The following is a 14612-nucleotide window of genomic DNA, read 5'->3' as shown; positions in this document are numbered from 1 at the left end:
GTCAATCAGCAGTTTAGAGAATTATTCCCTTCAGTCTAAAGCAGACATCTCCACTCCTACATCATCATAGGATCATGGAATCTTTTATGTTGTAAAGGACCTCAAAGATCATCAAATTCCAAACCCCCTGCCATGGGTAGGGACACTTCCAACTAGACCAGGCTGCTCAAGGCTCCATCCAGCCCAGCCTTGAGATTCCCAAGGAACCAGTCACTGTAGGGAGGTGAGTGTTTATTTATTTGTTTATTTTTAAAGAGCTTGTCTTTTTATAGGCTTGTGGTTTGGTAGGGGTTTTTTTTTCCCACTCCTGAAGAAATAGGGGCAGGTGGACAGGTAGACGTGACTGAAGGGAAGCTCGTCTGTGCATCCGTGATTAGAGTCTCGACGCCTGTGAAATTGCTCTTTGTAAAGGCCAGCTGTCAATTATGGCTTAGATTAAAACGGGAACATCTTACATACAAGGTCCCACACAAAGAAAAACCAAACCCAAAAATGAGACTGTGCCTGTATTAGTGGTGGTATTAGTGGAGACACAGGAGGTGAAGGGGAATCATAGAGTCAGAATAGTTTGGTTGGAAAAGACATTTGAGATCACTGAGTCCAACCATACCTGCCCACTACTAAACCATAACCCTGGGCACCTTGTCCACCCATGTGTTAAGTATCTCCAGGCATGGTGACTCCACTACCTCCCTGGACAGCCTGTTTCAGTGCCTGATAACCCTTCCAGTGAAGGATTTTTTCCTAATATCTACTCTGAACCTCCCCTGGTGCAAGAAGCAGCAAAGACTTTTTGAAAATTATATTTTTCCGGATGAGGTCTGGCAGAAAAACACTGAGTCTGTGACCCTTCTGAGGTGACGCACCATTGCATACCATGCTGCCAACATTCAAAGCAATTCTGCAGATCATTTTCTGAAAGGCTGTTGAGGATCTCCATTGTTTTTGCTTCTACATGTACTGACAAAAAATGGGTTCCTTTGAGCACCAACTTGATCTTTGGGTAGACGGGGCCAGGTCTGGTGAACAGGGTGGGTACCTGTTCAGCATCAACACAGTGATGTTATTAGTAGTTAAAAACTGCTTCACAGACAAAGCGTTGTGGACTGGCACACACTGACATTTCCTGACTGAGAGTAAGAAAAAGCACGTATTTGAACACGTGTCCACTGACTGAAGTGATTTAGTTGAGCCTTGTCTCACTGTGACAGGTTAGAACATGTTCTGTAAACATCTCTGTCTCTCCCCTCCCCCTCTTGGTTCCAAGCTATAACATTAGTCTCGTGTTTTTTGTGTTGGACTTCATTATATGCAATGAATGACCAAGGTTCATATGATGTGTAATGCTCCAGTCTGGGAGCCAACTGCCCAGCATGTTCCTTCTGTGGGCAACTGCGTGCCTGTGGCCAGCAGCAGCACCAGCTCCTCCTGAAGACCACAGCTCATCAGCCCATCAGGCCATTAGCCCATCCTCTGCGGCATTGCAACCCAAGGCAGTGAGAGCGACAAGCACTAGGAGAACGTGGAGAACCTGTTTGTGTTTTCCATAGGCTAAATGCACAAACAGTAGGATAAGAATAGCAATTCCCCGTATCTACATATCAAAGAGCAGTAATGATCTCATCCCTTTGGGTTTAGCAAGGTTATTGCCGATACTGCACGTTCTTACAGTTAGGAGAAGAAATTGATGGTGGAATTGCTCCTCAAAGAAGTCATGTTTGTCCAGTTTCCGCTGGCTTGGTCCTGAATGCATCACAGATCAGAAAAACCTAACCTCAGATGCAAGGTGGTGGCTTTGTTTAACTCTTTCAAGCCTCTTTCAGCACAAAATATGCAGCTCTAACTCAAAACACACTGCTGTTCCCACCTGACTCTAACTTAAGGGTTTAGACAGATGCCACCTGCCTCTGCAAGGTCAGTCAAGTCCTAATACTGCTCATTGTGGAAAGGAGATGGTCTCTTTGGACAGCTGTAGTAGCCTTTCTTCTTCTCTGTGCATAGATACATAAACAAAACTATCGAGAGCATGGAAGGTGGTTCTCTAGTGAGAAAGACATGGATGGTTCTGCCGGGGGGGCACATGGCACAAAAATGCAACTAGAAAACTTGGTTTAATTTTATTGAAGGAAGTTTCAGCCTCACATTCTGAAAAAAAGACATCATAAAGGACAGACAGCCTTAAGAGCTGCATGTCTGACTATTGTTAAAGAACCTTGGAGGTCTGGGCCATGTTCGCTGGAAGAGTTCAAAAGACTTGTTAATTAGAAGTGAATGCCCTTGAAGCTGACTGATGATTGAACCTAACCCAAGTGTAGAGCGGACTTGCTGTGACTTATGACAAAGACACTACTCACTGCATCAATCACGTTTGTTTTTTTTTTAATTATAGGTTCTTTGTTACTGTTCTCCTCTAATTAAAGCCATTGCACTAATTTTTAAAAAACGGTTGCTATTTGAATTTGGACACATAAAATACACAGCGCACATAAATGCCAACTGACTTAAACCCACTCCTACCTCATCACTTACCACTGCCTGTATCCCAGTAGGGTCCTATGGGAGCTCTCCTACTGCATGGGTGAACACAGTTTTGGTATTACAATCTAATGCAAGGCGAAGTATCACAGTTCAATGAAGATCAAGCAAAAAAGATTCAAGAGAGAGGGTAAAAACGTTGAATTCACCTGAGCAGTAAAAAAAAAAAAAAAAAATTTAATTTCTTGTCCTATTTAGTAGGTAACAAAATGTGTAAATCAAATACACTGGTCACTTTGATAGGCAGATTGCCATAACCACCTTTCTTTGCATTAATTTGCTTCATATAGTGTGGCTGACATGATGAGGTTAGAAAATTGATACTTACTTTGACAGCACTCTGCCTTAATAAAGACTCACATTGTGCTTTTTTTTTTTTTTCATTTATTTGTGAGTACTACAATTTCTCTTCCTTGCAGATCAAATGCTAGGCTTTGGCAATGACGCACACTTCAAACTTCTCCAAACCATCTTCACGTAGACACTTGTCTATCTAAACCCCTGGCCTCTGCACTTAGCAGTCGGCATCACATTCTTTGGTATTTCTCTGCCGTGTTTCTCAGGGATAGCTTATGATCCAAGACTACAGGGTCCTACCCACTCCTTACTCTTCCTTCCTAAATTGCAGAAACCTCCTTAATGCAGAAGCCTCCTTAATGCAGTATAGCTATAAGTAGCTCATAGTATCCAGGGACTCTATGCTCCAGCACTTCAGTTTCTACAGGCAGAAAATTAGTCTTCCTTTGTTTGGCATGTGGGGAGCCTAAGGGTGCCCCTGGAGCCACAGACACTGTTTATGTAGCAATTCAGCGGCTGTGTGATGACTTTTCCAATAGCAGAAAGATCAGACTCAAGGGGTATGCATCTCTGTCCTTATTAAATGTGTATCGTGGAGAAAATTCCTTTCTCCCAATCGTGATTTTGAGCATCTTCCACACTAAGATGCTGTGTTTTCCACTGCATGTGTTTAAGACCTTCAGTGCGGGGAGAGAAAATCACAGTCCAAGGGAGGAAGGTATTTTAAGTGGAGTTGCAACCCTGAGCAAAATTATTTGTTATTATTTTCTTGGGAGTATTTGCTCATTCATTTGTTCATCATTGTGATTTTCAGCCAGCAGAAGGAGACTGGGCTGAGTTCTGGGGGAGGAAGGACTACCTTAGGCGCCTCGGGGCTGTAAAGAACTGAGTCTACTGTTTACAGAAACATTTAATTTTTTTTAAAGCAGCAAAGTCCTAACTTTAAATTGCCAGTTCGTCTACCATACAGAGTTGGTCTAAAGAACTAACACCCTATCCTGGAACAAGGGCTGAGGTAAGATCTTAAACAAAAGGGAAAAGCATGAAGAAAACTAATGTGGTAACACGATTTAGATTGTGTGAAGATGTTTGCAAAAAATACAGGAAACTTTTCTATTTAATGAAATAATAGCTAAATTAGAAACTGGAATGAAAACATTTCCTCCTTTAAGCATTTTTTCTTCAGCCACAGAGATTTTGTTTCAACATAAGCTTCATCATTTTGAGTGTATTGTCACTTGATGTTCCCTCGCAAGATTTGTGTGGGTGACATTCCAGCACAAACCAGCTCCAAACATATTCTAGGTTGAAAACAGTTTGTCTCTGATTGCCTAGTTGAATTAAACTCTTTCAGTGAAGTCAGCTGTTGTTTTTCTAATTAACCTCGAGACTCTTAGGTACCTTCACTCCAAATATGACAAATTGACTACCTGAAAAGTCATTAAAAAGAAATATCACTCCAGGAAACAAAATAGAAAGGTCTCATTTTCTAGTTCTGTCTTATCAACTCCTTTGTGTAGTAATGCTACAGACCCCAAAGGTTTACCAGCTAAAGACCATCCTAAAGTTGTAAGTGGACCTCAGCAAGGAATAATAACAACAATAACAACAACAATAATAATGATGATGACTTAAGGTAGCCGTTGAAATTTGACGTGGCAAAGGAAATGACGAATTGCTTGTTGGATTATTTGCAGCCTGTTGTGTGTGTCTGTTGTGCGACTCCTCTAGTTTCATGTGGTTGATTATGGCCCCACTGTTCCAAGTTTCTCTCAATGAGTGAAGTGATCTGTCACTGGTATTTTATTAGATTTTTTTAGAGCAGATGGCTGATTCTTTTTACCTGGAGGGCTGCCACTTTCTTTAGATGCATCTCAGTTTTATGGTAGTCTAATTTATCTGTTTACTTGAGAAATAAGTAGCTTAAATTACAAGGGTGTTATAATTTCACTGAAAAGGTGACAGATTTGCTGCATAACCTGGAAAAAAACACAAAGAGAAAGGATTTTAGTCCATTGGTAGGTGGACTGTTAGCCATGAAAAAAACAGACCAGGTCATTATTAAGTTCTGGCATCTGTGACAAGAGTTTCATAGCTCATTGCTGGATATTCTGCTTTACATTTCAGCCTGCAGAGTTACATCAGGAATAAACTTGCTCTATGTTGCCGTTCAACTATATTTATGTCTAGATTTCTTATTCCTACAGGTTGCCTTTTATCAGCTTGTATTTGTGAGTTGAAATTACTCCTCATTTGTTTGTACCAGGTTGTTCTTTTCCTGCCGCTTCTTCCATCCTATCCGAATCACTGTACACTGGCTCATTGTGAAGCTGTCAGCTGCTCTTTACTCAGATGTTAATCATACAGATGAGGATTGGTTTTGTTTTGGTGACCTGGCCGAGGGTATTTTCTTGCTTGTCTGTTGGGCACAGCTTAAGATTAGCAATAAATAAATAAAGACTTACAGAGAAGAGCACACAATTTCTAGACACTTTCATAGCCAGCGATGGCTACAGATGAAATTTCGTTTTGAGTAGTTGAGGTCTGACCTGCAGCCCATGGAGGGAGAGGACCTCATGAACCTCCATCACTGCTTGTCCCCCACTGACAGGAATAATGCAAAATTTGCCCCAGTCAAACATGCTTTGTGAAAACGTTCTCTGCCTTCTACACAGCTGTTCAGTGAAGTATGAATGATCTTTCTAAATTCTGCTCTTGCAAGTTCCCCTTTACTTGAATGTTGATGCCCCCACACACCCCAGGTTTTACCAACATGACAAAGAAGCCGTGCAGGCAGTGCGACCTTGCTGAAAAATTAACACAACTCCTAGGCCCGTCTGTAGGAATGAATCAATATTAATTAGCTACGTATGCCACCCTGGGTACATTGATAAAAGCTGCATCCAGGTAGCTGGCACCAAGTCTAAGCTGACTGGTATTCCTTGGTGAAAGCGAACCAGAATTTGCTCCTGTGGTACAGAGGACTAATGGTACAATTCAAGTGTGCATTTCTAACCATGAGACAAAGCCCAAGAAGAATAACTGTATAATCCAGGCCATCTCCCTTCTTCTATTAATTTTTTTAAACTGACTAGGGAATCTCCATTTTACTCTTTTTACACAGATTTAGCATTAAAGTTTCTGTTCTCTGTAATCCCAACAGGCCTCCTGTCAGCGTGAAATAGACTTCTATTTCTTTTCTTTTTGATCTTAACACTTGTAAGTAATAAATAATTGATTGCCAAAGGAATTCTGGGAATATATTCAGCCTTAAATTGAGCACTAAACTATTTGCAAATGTGCTTAGGCACTAGCCCAAAAGATACATCAAAAGAGTGTCAATGGGATATTGGGAAGTGAAGTGCCATCATATGGAAGCATAAAATATAGGTAGAGAGATAACAGCTGTCAGATCTGCTACCGGTAGTAATAGAAAAAAGTATGTTTTTATAGAAGGCCATAAACTTTTCTTCAAGCTAGACCACACTTTCACCTCAGTAATGACACTCCAGACCCTATTCAGGGAATGCCTTGTTTTTAACTGTTGTCTTGAAACTAGGGCTTGACACTACATTCACCCAGGAGATACCTACGACTTAGTGTGAATGTCATGTGAAATAAACCTGTTCAAAAGAACTGAGGTATATTTACTGCAGTGACTGGCCATCTTTGATACTGATGACACATTTACTACTGCAGTCTTGTTCACCGTGGCTACAAGCCCCAATATAGGCTTGGTCAGTAAAGTCATAGTCTGTGCTGCTGTAGCTGGACTGTTCGTAGGATGTGAGGTAACCTGACTACACCTACACTGCTGTGCTTGCAAAAGAGTCATGGAAGACCATGAGGTCTGAAGAACAATTATCAATGGCCTGATGCCCGGTAGTTGTGTACCCTAGCGTTGATACTGGGGCTGATGTTGTTCAGCATTTTCACTGTGGTCTGTGAGAATGCAACCTCAGAATACTTGTGCATGATGCTAAATTAAGGGAAATGATTAGCACCTTGAATAACAGAGCTTCAGTCCAGAGGGATTTTGAAACAATTGTAGACTGGACCTTAAGACATTCAATAAGGTGCATGAAGCTTAGTACCTGGAACAGAATAAGCTCATACAGCAATATAGACCATGAACTTACTCTGAGAATTGGAAGCTGAGGGCAAATTTGAGGGCAAGGGCCACAGTTTGCATCTTGGGAGATTCAAACTGTACATTAGCAAAAGTTCTTCAGTAGGAGGATAGCACAGCACTGGAACACATTATTTGGAAGAATTGTGGAATCTCAGTCCTTGGAGGTTTCAAGCCAGATAAAGTCATGGCTGATTTGGTGATACCCTGGCATGAGTGGGAGATTGGTTCAGGAACTTATTCCAGTTTCTCTTGATTCTACAAGCTTTGTTTCCACAAAAGTCATAAGTGAGTTTGCTTGTGATCTTCCCAGAATTATTAGATTTGTCTTGCTCTCAGACCTGTCCAAACTGGACATCTGTGACCATGTGTGTATGTCAAAGATGGATTAGCACTAGCTTTGTCAGAGGCTGTTCTGCCGTCTGGTGCTATGGAAAGCTACACCATTCATGGTGTATGTTACATCAGCCTCAAAGATTCTCTTGTGTAAGGCGACTTGTAGTAACTCTTATGAAGTTGTTTTGAAGTGTTGCAAAGGGATCATGCTCCATCCATGTTCATCTAGCATGCTTACTGTTCTTCTGTTATGATGATGGAAGGTCATGGCAGTGACATAGAGTCAGCCAAGACCTCACAGATCAGCAGTTTTCCTATCAGAGCATACAAACTGTTAGAAAACAGAAAGTTCTTGTGGACTCTCTTTTAAATGAATGAAAATGGGTTTGACGGATTTCTCATCTTCAAAACTCCAGGGGAGGCATTATCATCAGCAATTTCAATGTGAAAACTGTCTTATGAAACAATTTTTTTGATAGATCGTAAAGATAATTATACTAAGATATTTGAATGAGAAAGGACCATAGTTGAAATGAAACATTTAAAAAATGTTCACGTTTTCTCACTGGTGGATTAGAGTACAAGACTTTGCTCTTTTGGTTTTGAAATCTTCAAACTCCCTTATGGTGGAAAATCTCTTCCTGTTTGTAAAAGAAAGTAGCCATCTAATGTCATATTAGATTAGAGTGGCACCAAATAGCCCTGTTGTGGCTTGGGAACATCATCCTGTATTTTCGTTTCCTATATTTGGTGCATCTTGCAAAAAGTCACCTTGGGATAAATAGCATTTCTCTAATTTTTAAATGTATTCACTTTGCTTGTGTTCATACCTATTTCAGTGCTTGATTTTCTGCAGATGTACTCACAGTAAGCTGCTGATGGTCCTGTTCACTAAAGCAGCAAATTTGTAAGTGAACATTCAAGTATATCTGCAGAAAATGAATTCAAAATATATATTAATAAAAATATATAAGCTACATTTTTTTCATGAACTGTATAATCTGTGCACTAAATATAAGCAGTGATGGCCTGAATTTTCAGATGATGTGTGTTTAGAACAGGCTTGCTTGTTGTACATTACAGAAAGAGACTCCTTGCAGGAAAGTTTGAAAAAAGGTTAGAATAAAGACCTGGTAATTATAGTCTTTGGAAAAAAAAACCCAAACATGTATGGTAACATCTTTTCTCTGCTAATAGGTTTTTCTGAAATACTCTCAGATTATGTAGAACATGATAATATGGTCACCTCTTTCGCTGCCATGATAAGCAGTGCAGCAATGAATAGCATTGCATCAAAACATTAACTGTGAACTTCACTGAAACAAATCCCAGTAATTTAAGATTTCCGATATGCAGGCTAAGGCTGCAATTGCCTGATTGCTTTAAACCGACATAAATTCATGCTGCTGCTGCTGCAAGATGTAATCCCTCTCTAGGCTGCACGTTCTTACTGCCTCCCTTGGGCTGCGCTGGTGGTTGTGTAGTGAACCAGCTCAGCCCTTCGACCCAGCTGGGAGCTCTCAGAGATGAGAAGGATTCTGCCTTTGTTTTCAGTGCTATGTTCTCTGTGGAGATGACAATGTGAAGCCAGAGGTGAGAGAGGGCAGGATTGTCTCATGCTGGCAGCCTGTATTTAGGTTGGCCAAAAGCAACTGCAGAGCCAGTTGCAGGGAGACCTCAAAGCAATCTCAAAGGTTAATTTCTCCTCCGTGACATTTATGGTCTCAAAAACAAAGCCTGAAATTCTGAAGCACAAAATGAAGCATCCAGAAGTAAGCACCCTGTTTCCAGACCATCTGGAGGTGACCCAAAATGTTTTTTGTGACTGACCCAACACAAGGCACTCTCTACCCTATAATTTGTGAGGGAAATGCAATAGATCTCAAATAATTTCGTATAAATCCCCTGACAGAAGCAGAGTTCCAACAAGACTGTTTCACCCAAGGCAGCAACTGCAGCATGAAATGTGTTACAATGCTTTCCAAAGACCTGCAGGCAAGCAATACCTTGGATGTATTAAATGGAAGGAGAATAACATAGAAAATAATCTAAGACAACATCGTAAGTTGGGAAGTAGCAGCAGACTTGTGGGAGCTGTAAGGCTCATGACCACTGGTTTGAGTGGTATTATGGGTGCTGAGAACTGAGCACTAGGAAAGAATGGGACAGGTTTGCAAGAAGAGAGGGAAAATTGGGGTTAATACAGTTAGGAGCCAGACGTTAACTCTATATCTTTTAATTCAACACAACAGCCACTAAAATTGGCCATTTTTTTCCTGAGTTTAACAATTAAATGGATTATTTAGAGAGTGACAGTTTTAAGGACCCAGAAAAGCTCTTCTCATGCCCTAATCTTGAGTCTTCAGCTGACTAGCATATATGTCTGCCCTTCTAAAGTGAACCTAATAGTTCCTGCAGAAACAGCTTTAAATAAAACAACCAGAATCTCTCTATGGTCCCCATTTCCATCTTGCCATTGGCAAAAAAAAGCCCCAACAGACAAAAGCCTTCACTAGTGTAATCCACAACCTCTAAAATTAACTTAAAAGGTAGCATGGAAGTAAAAAAATATATATATAATCTGGGTGATTCTACCTATTATTATAGCCTGAAGGCTCTATGAGCAGATGTTCTCCACCAGCTCAAGAAATGAGGTGGCCCTGAGGAATTAAACACAGCTAGACAGATGAATCGTCTCAGAAGCAGTGAGAGGGAATGCAAAAAAAGTCAGCTTGCCTTCTTTGCAAGCAGTTCTGTGAATGTTTTAAAGCAGAAATAGATTAGAGGCCTAGAGAAGGAAGGAGAAAGGGTCCTAATCAGTTTGACCAATTGTGGAAATATCTTTTGGAGGCAGAAATCCAACTTTATCTGCATCTTCAATACTGCCCTTTTTCTCTTGGGGTCCTAACTTGGAAAAAATATCACATTTCCCAATCCAAGGGAATTAGCCACAGCTGTAATGTAAATCATTAACTATCTCTGCTTACATATGACTCTGCATTAACCTTGTATGGCTACATGACTACTGTACCACTGCCTTGTTATATCTGTATACATTGGAACAGGCTTCCTAGAGAGGTGGTCAATGCTCCAAGCCTGTCAGTGTTTAAGAGGCATTTGGACAATACCCTTAACAACATCCTTTAATGTGGTCAGCCCTGAAATGGTCAGGCAGTTGGATGAGAGGATTATTGTAGGTACCTTCCAACTAAATATCTGTTCTGTTCTGTTCTGTTCTGTTCTATTCTATTCTATTCTATTCTATTCTATTCTATTCTATTCTATTCCTACCTCTTATGATCAGTGTCTTGTTCTTATGGTGTGTTGTCTTGCTGTGCTTTCCTTTCTCACCAACATGCTCAGTCCTCAGTGGCAGCAGTGAGTTGGCACAGAAGATGGTGGCTGGCAGATTATCATAGCACTGTCTTCATAGGGACAGACAGGTGTTGACCACAGCAAGAGAAATAAATGCTGATTTTCTTTTACTCTGGATCCCCTACTCCCTTTCAGTTAAACAGAAGGTGAACCAGGTCTAGTCAGTGCTGAGATGTCTGCTTATGTTCTCCAGCTGTGCATGTATCATCTGCTTCTATTCTTTATTTTCTCCCCCTCCCTTTTGCAGGATGAAAGTAATGACAATGTGGGATTCTAAATATATCTGAACCGCTTGCAGGTTCTGTGATTGCACTGTAGGCTGTGTGAAATCTGCAGGCAACAGTCCTCCCGCTTGCAGTGTTGCTTTAGGTGAGAACCTATTTAGTGCCCTCAGACAAAGTCAGAGACATGCAAAGGCCTGAAGGCTAACACACTGGAGATGTTGGCAGCATTTGCCTGAAACTTTCTGTCTGTTAGCAGGTAATGTCCCCAATGGAAAATAATGAGTGTGGTTCAGTGGTAGTTCTCCATTACACTGCATTAGACACCCACTAGCATGCAAAGGTTCATCAAGTGAAGCATTTCTGGGAGAAAGCATATCTATCCTCACAAGGGCACCCTAGGAGGACTTGATCCCAGTGAGGTACTTATTTTTTTGGGCTGTGGGCCTCAGATCCACTGAAGCAGTCCCTTCTGCTTCCTTGCCTCCTCCTACTCCCAGCCACTCCTTCCCACTCCCCTACTCCTCCTTCTGTTATGCTGGCACAAGCATTTGGGCATGTGGTGAAGTGCAGAGGGAGAGCTAATTTGCCTGAAAAAATCCTGGCTGAAAAAGAAGGGGTGGGGGGGTTATCCGGCTCAGCTCCCTGCTCTGATTTATTTGCAACCTAGGAGGTACAAGAAGGAACGACATAGGAGCAGACACTCCTTCAGCAGACAGAGCTGCTGAAAATAATGCTCATCGGGCTATGATAAGATTTCCTTTTTGTGATGACTTCTTCCTGCCACTTGCAAGGAGACAAGACGGCCCCATCACAGTTTGCTTGAGGAGGATGGGGAGGAAATCATCTGCTCACAAGTGCTGGACTTCAAACTGGCATTGAAGGGGAGTTTAGAAGAAACTGTCAAGCAATAGTCAAGACATTTTATATTCTTGTTTGGCATACAGTTCAGTTCAAAATAAGTTTTTAACCAGTGAAGCCCTGCATGGCCCGAACCTCCCTACCTCCGAACACAACTGCTTAGTTCAAAGCACAGACAAGAGAAACTGGTGGACCACTAGAGAATTGTCTACAGAAAGGGAAATTTCATTTGTATGCAGAAACTTAATGGCTTATGTAATTCATAAAATTCATCTTTCTCTGTTTTTTTTTTATTGTCGTGTTCAATATTATCATTATCTTTATGTGCATATACGCATCTATACCCTCCTCTCTTGTTTTTCAAGCCTACTTACCTCTTGGCCTGAAAAGATAACTCGAGGCTGTAAAGAGCGTTTTCAATGAGTCAGTTTGAAAGTCACTCTGGGGATCTGAGGTTACAGAAGTGCTTTAGAAAAGGCAGCCAAGGACTAAAATATACGCAGGGGATTTAGGCACAGTGTTAAAGTGAAACAATGCTTCAAAACTGAGTCCTGGCCATCAGGCCGTGATTCCAAGCAGCTGACCCAAGTCTTGTGGGTCTCCACATAGTCAGTGAAGACAGATAGCTAAGAGAGCATGTCAGCATGCCTAAGGCAGTACCCTTCCTTCTGTGTGTAGTGAACCTATGGGATGATGAAGCCTATGGGCTGAGGAAGAAGCTCTCGGGCTAGCTGATGAGAAGTGAGGGGTGAAGATGTGTCTGAGATCAGGTGCCTGACTTGTGACTGCCTTGGGAGCGTCTTAGAATCATAGAATCACCAGGTTGGAAAGCACCCACTGGATCATCGAGTCCAACCATTCCTAACACTCCCTAAACCATGTCCCTAAGCACGTCATCCACCTGTTCCTTAAACACCTCCAGGGAAGGTGACTCGACCATCTCCCTAGGCAGCCTGTTCCAGTGCCCGATGACTCTTTCCGTGAAAAATTTTTTTTCTGATATCCAGCCTGAACCTCCCCTGGCAGAGCTTCAGGCCATTCCCCCTTGTCCTGTCCTCTGTTACTTGGGAGAAGAGGCCAGCTCCCTCCTTTCCACAACCTCCTTTCAGGTAGTTGTAGAGAGTAATAAGGTCTCCCCTCAGCCTCCTCTTCTCCAGGATAAACAACTCCAGCTCTCTCAGCCGCTCCCCGTAAGACTTGTTCTCCAGCCCCCTCACCAGCTTTGTTGCTCTTCTCTGGACACGCTCCAGAGCCTCAACATCCTCCTTGTGGTGAGGGACCCAGAACTGAACACAGTATTCGAGGTGCAGTCTCACCCGTGCTGAGTACAGAGGGAGAATAACCTCCCTGGACCCGCTGGTGACCCCATTTCTGATACAAGCCAAGATGCCATTGGCCTTCTTGGCCACCTGGCACACTGCTGGCTCATGTTCATTCGGCTGTCAACCAACACCCCCAAGTCCTTCTCCTCCAGGCAGCTTTCTAGCCACTCTTCCCCCAGTCTGTAGCACTGCACAGGGTTGTTGTGTCCCAAGTGCAGGACCCGGCATTTGGCCTTGTTGTACCTCATGCCATTGGTCTCGGCCCAGCCTGTTCAGATCCCTTTGCAGAGCCTCCCTACCCTCCAGCAGATCCACACTTCCACACAGCTTAGTGTCATCTGCAAACTTGCTAAGGGTGCTAAGGTCTTCCTCACAGATTGGGAATACTGAGCTCTAGGAAGGTACATAATGATAGGCGGACTCCTAAATCAAGTACTCCTTGAGTAAGAAACAAATTCCTGCCTTCTGGCAATGTTCATCAGTCAAGAGTAAGATTCATGCTTACTTTCTCACTGGCCCATCGAAAACTGTCATCTTTGCAGCTCAGTATGCCAGATGCACTCGGCGATACATTGGAGTGGGACTGAGCACTTGATATGCTGCTGGCTGGAAGACCTTGCTAGAGAAGTGGTCTGGGTCTTTAACCTCTTAGAAATGTGCTGTAGACATGGAGTTATGATACAGAGCACTACCACCATCTTCTCCATTTGTGTTTTGCAGTGAACTCCCATGTAAGACACTTGGATATTCCAAGCTAATCTTATATTTTTTCCCCCAAGGAGTGTTGCCGGTAGCACAAAAGCCTCACAGCAATTTTGAGGCAGCCTTTAGGGGCTCTGCATGTTTCTTGTTTTCCAGACCTCAGGCAAGTTTGTATTCCAAAGTGGTGACAACTGTTGAGATAGAGGGAGATACACACACACATATATGCAAGTATAGATTTAGTACCTCTGGCAGCTATTTGGTACCGCAGTAAGTGGTCAGAATCACTGTTTGGGAATGAGTTCCCCCAAATTCCCCCAGACTGGATGAATTTCTAATTATGTAGTTGGGGAGGATCTGGCCTTCTGGCTATTAAATCAGGCAAGCTCTTTTTAAAAAAACGCCAATAACGGAATTGTTTTAGAGAGGTATGATATAAAACAAGCCCCTTGTGTTATCCTTTTTTCTCAGTCCAGCAGGAGTGCCTGGGGGTAGGGGTGTAGTGCACAGAAATGAGCCATAACTTTGTCATTAGAAAGTAAGGGTTTATAACGTGGTGATGCAGTGGCTGTGTTCCTGCAGTGTGCTGGGCACATTGTGACTGCTGGATAAATTTGAAACTATTGCCTCACTCTGTAACTCTGAGCGCCTGAATTACATTAGAATCTGGTATTTCATCTGTAGAGCTGTGAATCAGATACATTTTTCAAACAGTAAGAAACATTTTTCCTTCCTGCTTTTTTCATGCCAATTCCATACCTTTCCTGAGTGAGCTAGAATGCCCGGCTAAGTGGAAAAGTAATGGTGGGTCTGCAATAAATAGATAAGATTAAA

Source organism: Cuculus canorus, chromosome 2 (assembly GCF_017976375.1).
Source record: "Cuculus canorus isolate bCucCan1 chromosome 2, bCucCan1.pri, whole genome shotgun sequence".
Classification (NCBI taxonomy): domain Eukaryota; kingdom Metazoa; phylum Chordata; class Aves; order Cuculiformes; family Cuculidae; genus Cuculus; species Cuculus canorus.
The sequence above is the reverse complement of the archived record's forward strand: the minus strand, read 5'-3'. Positions refer to the sequence as shown.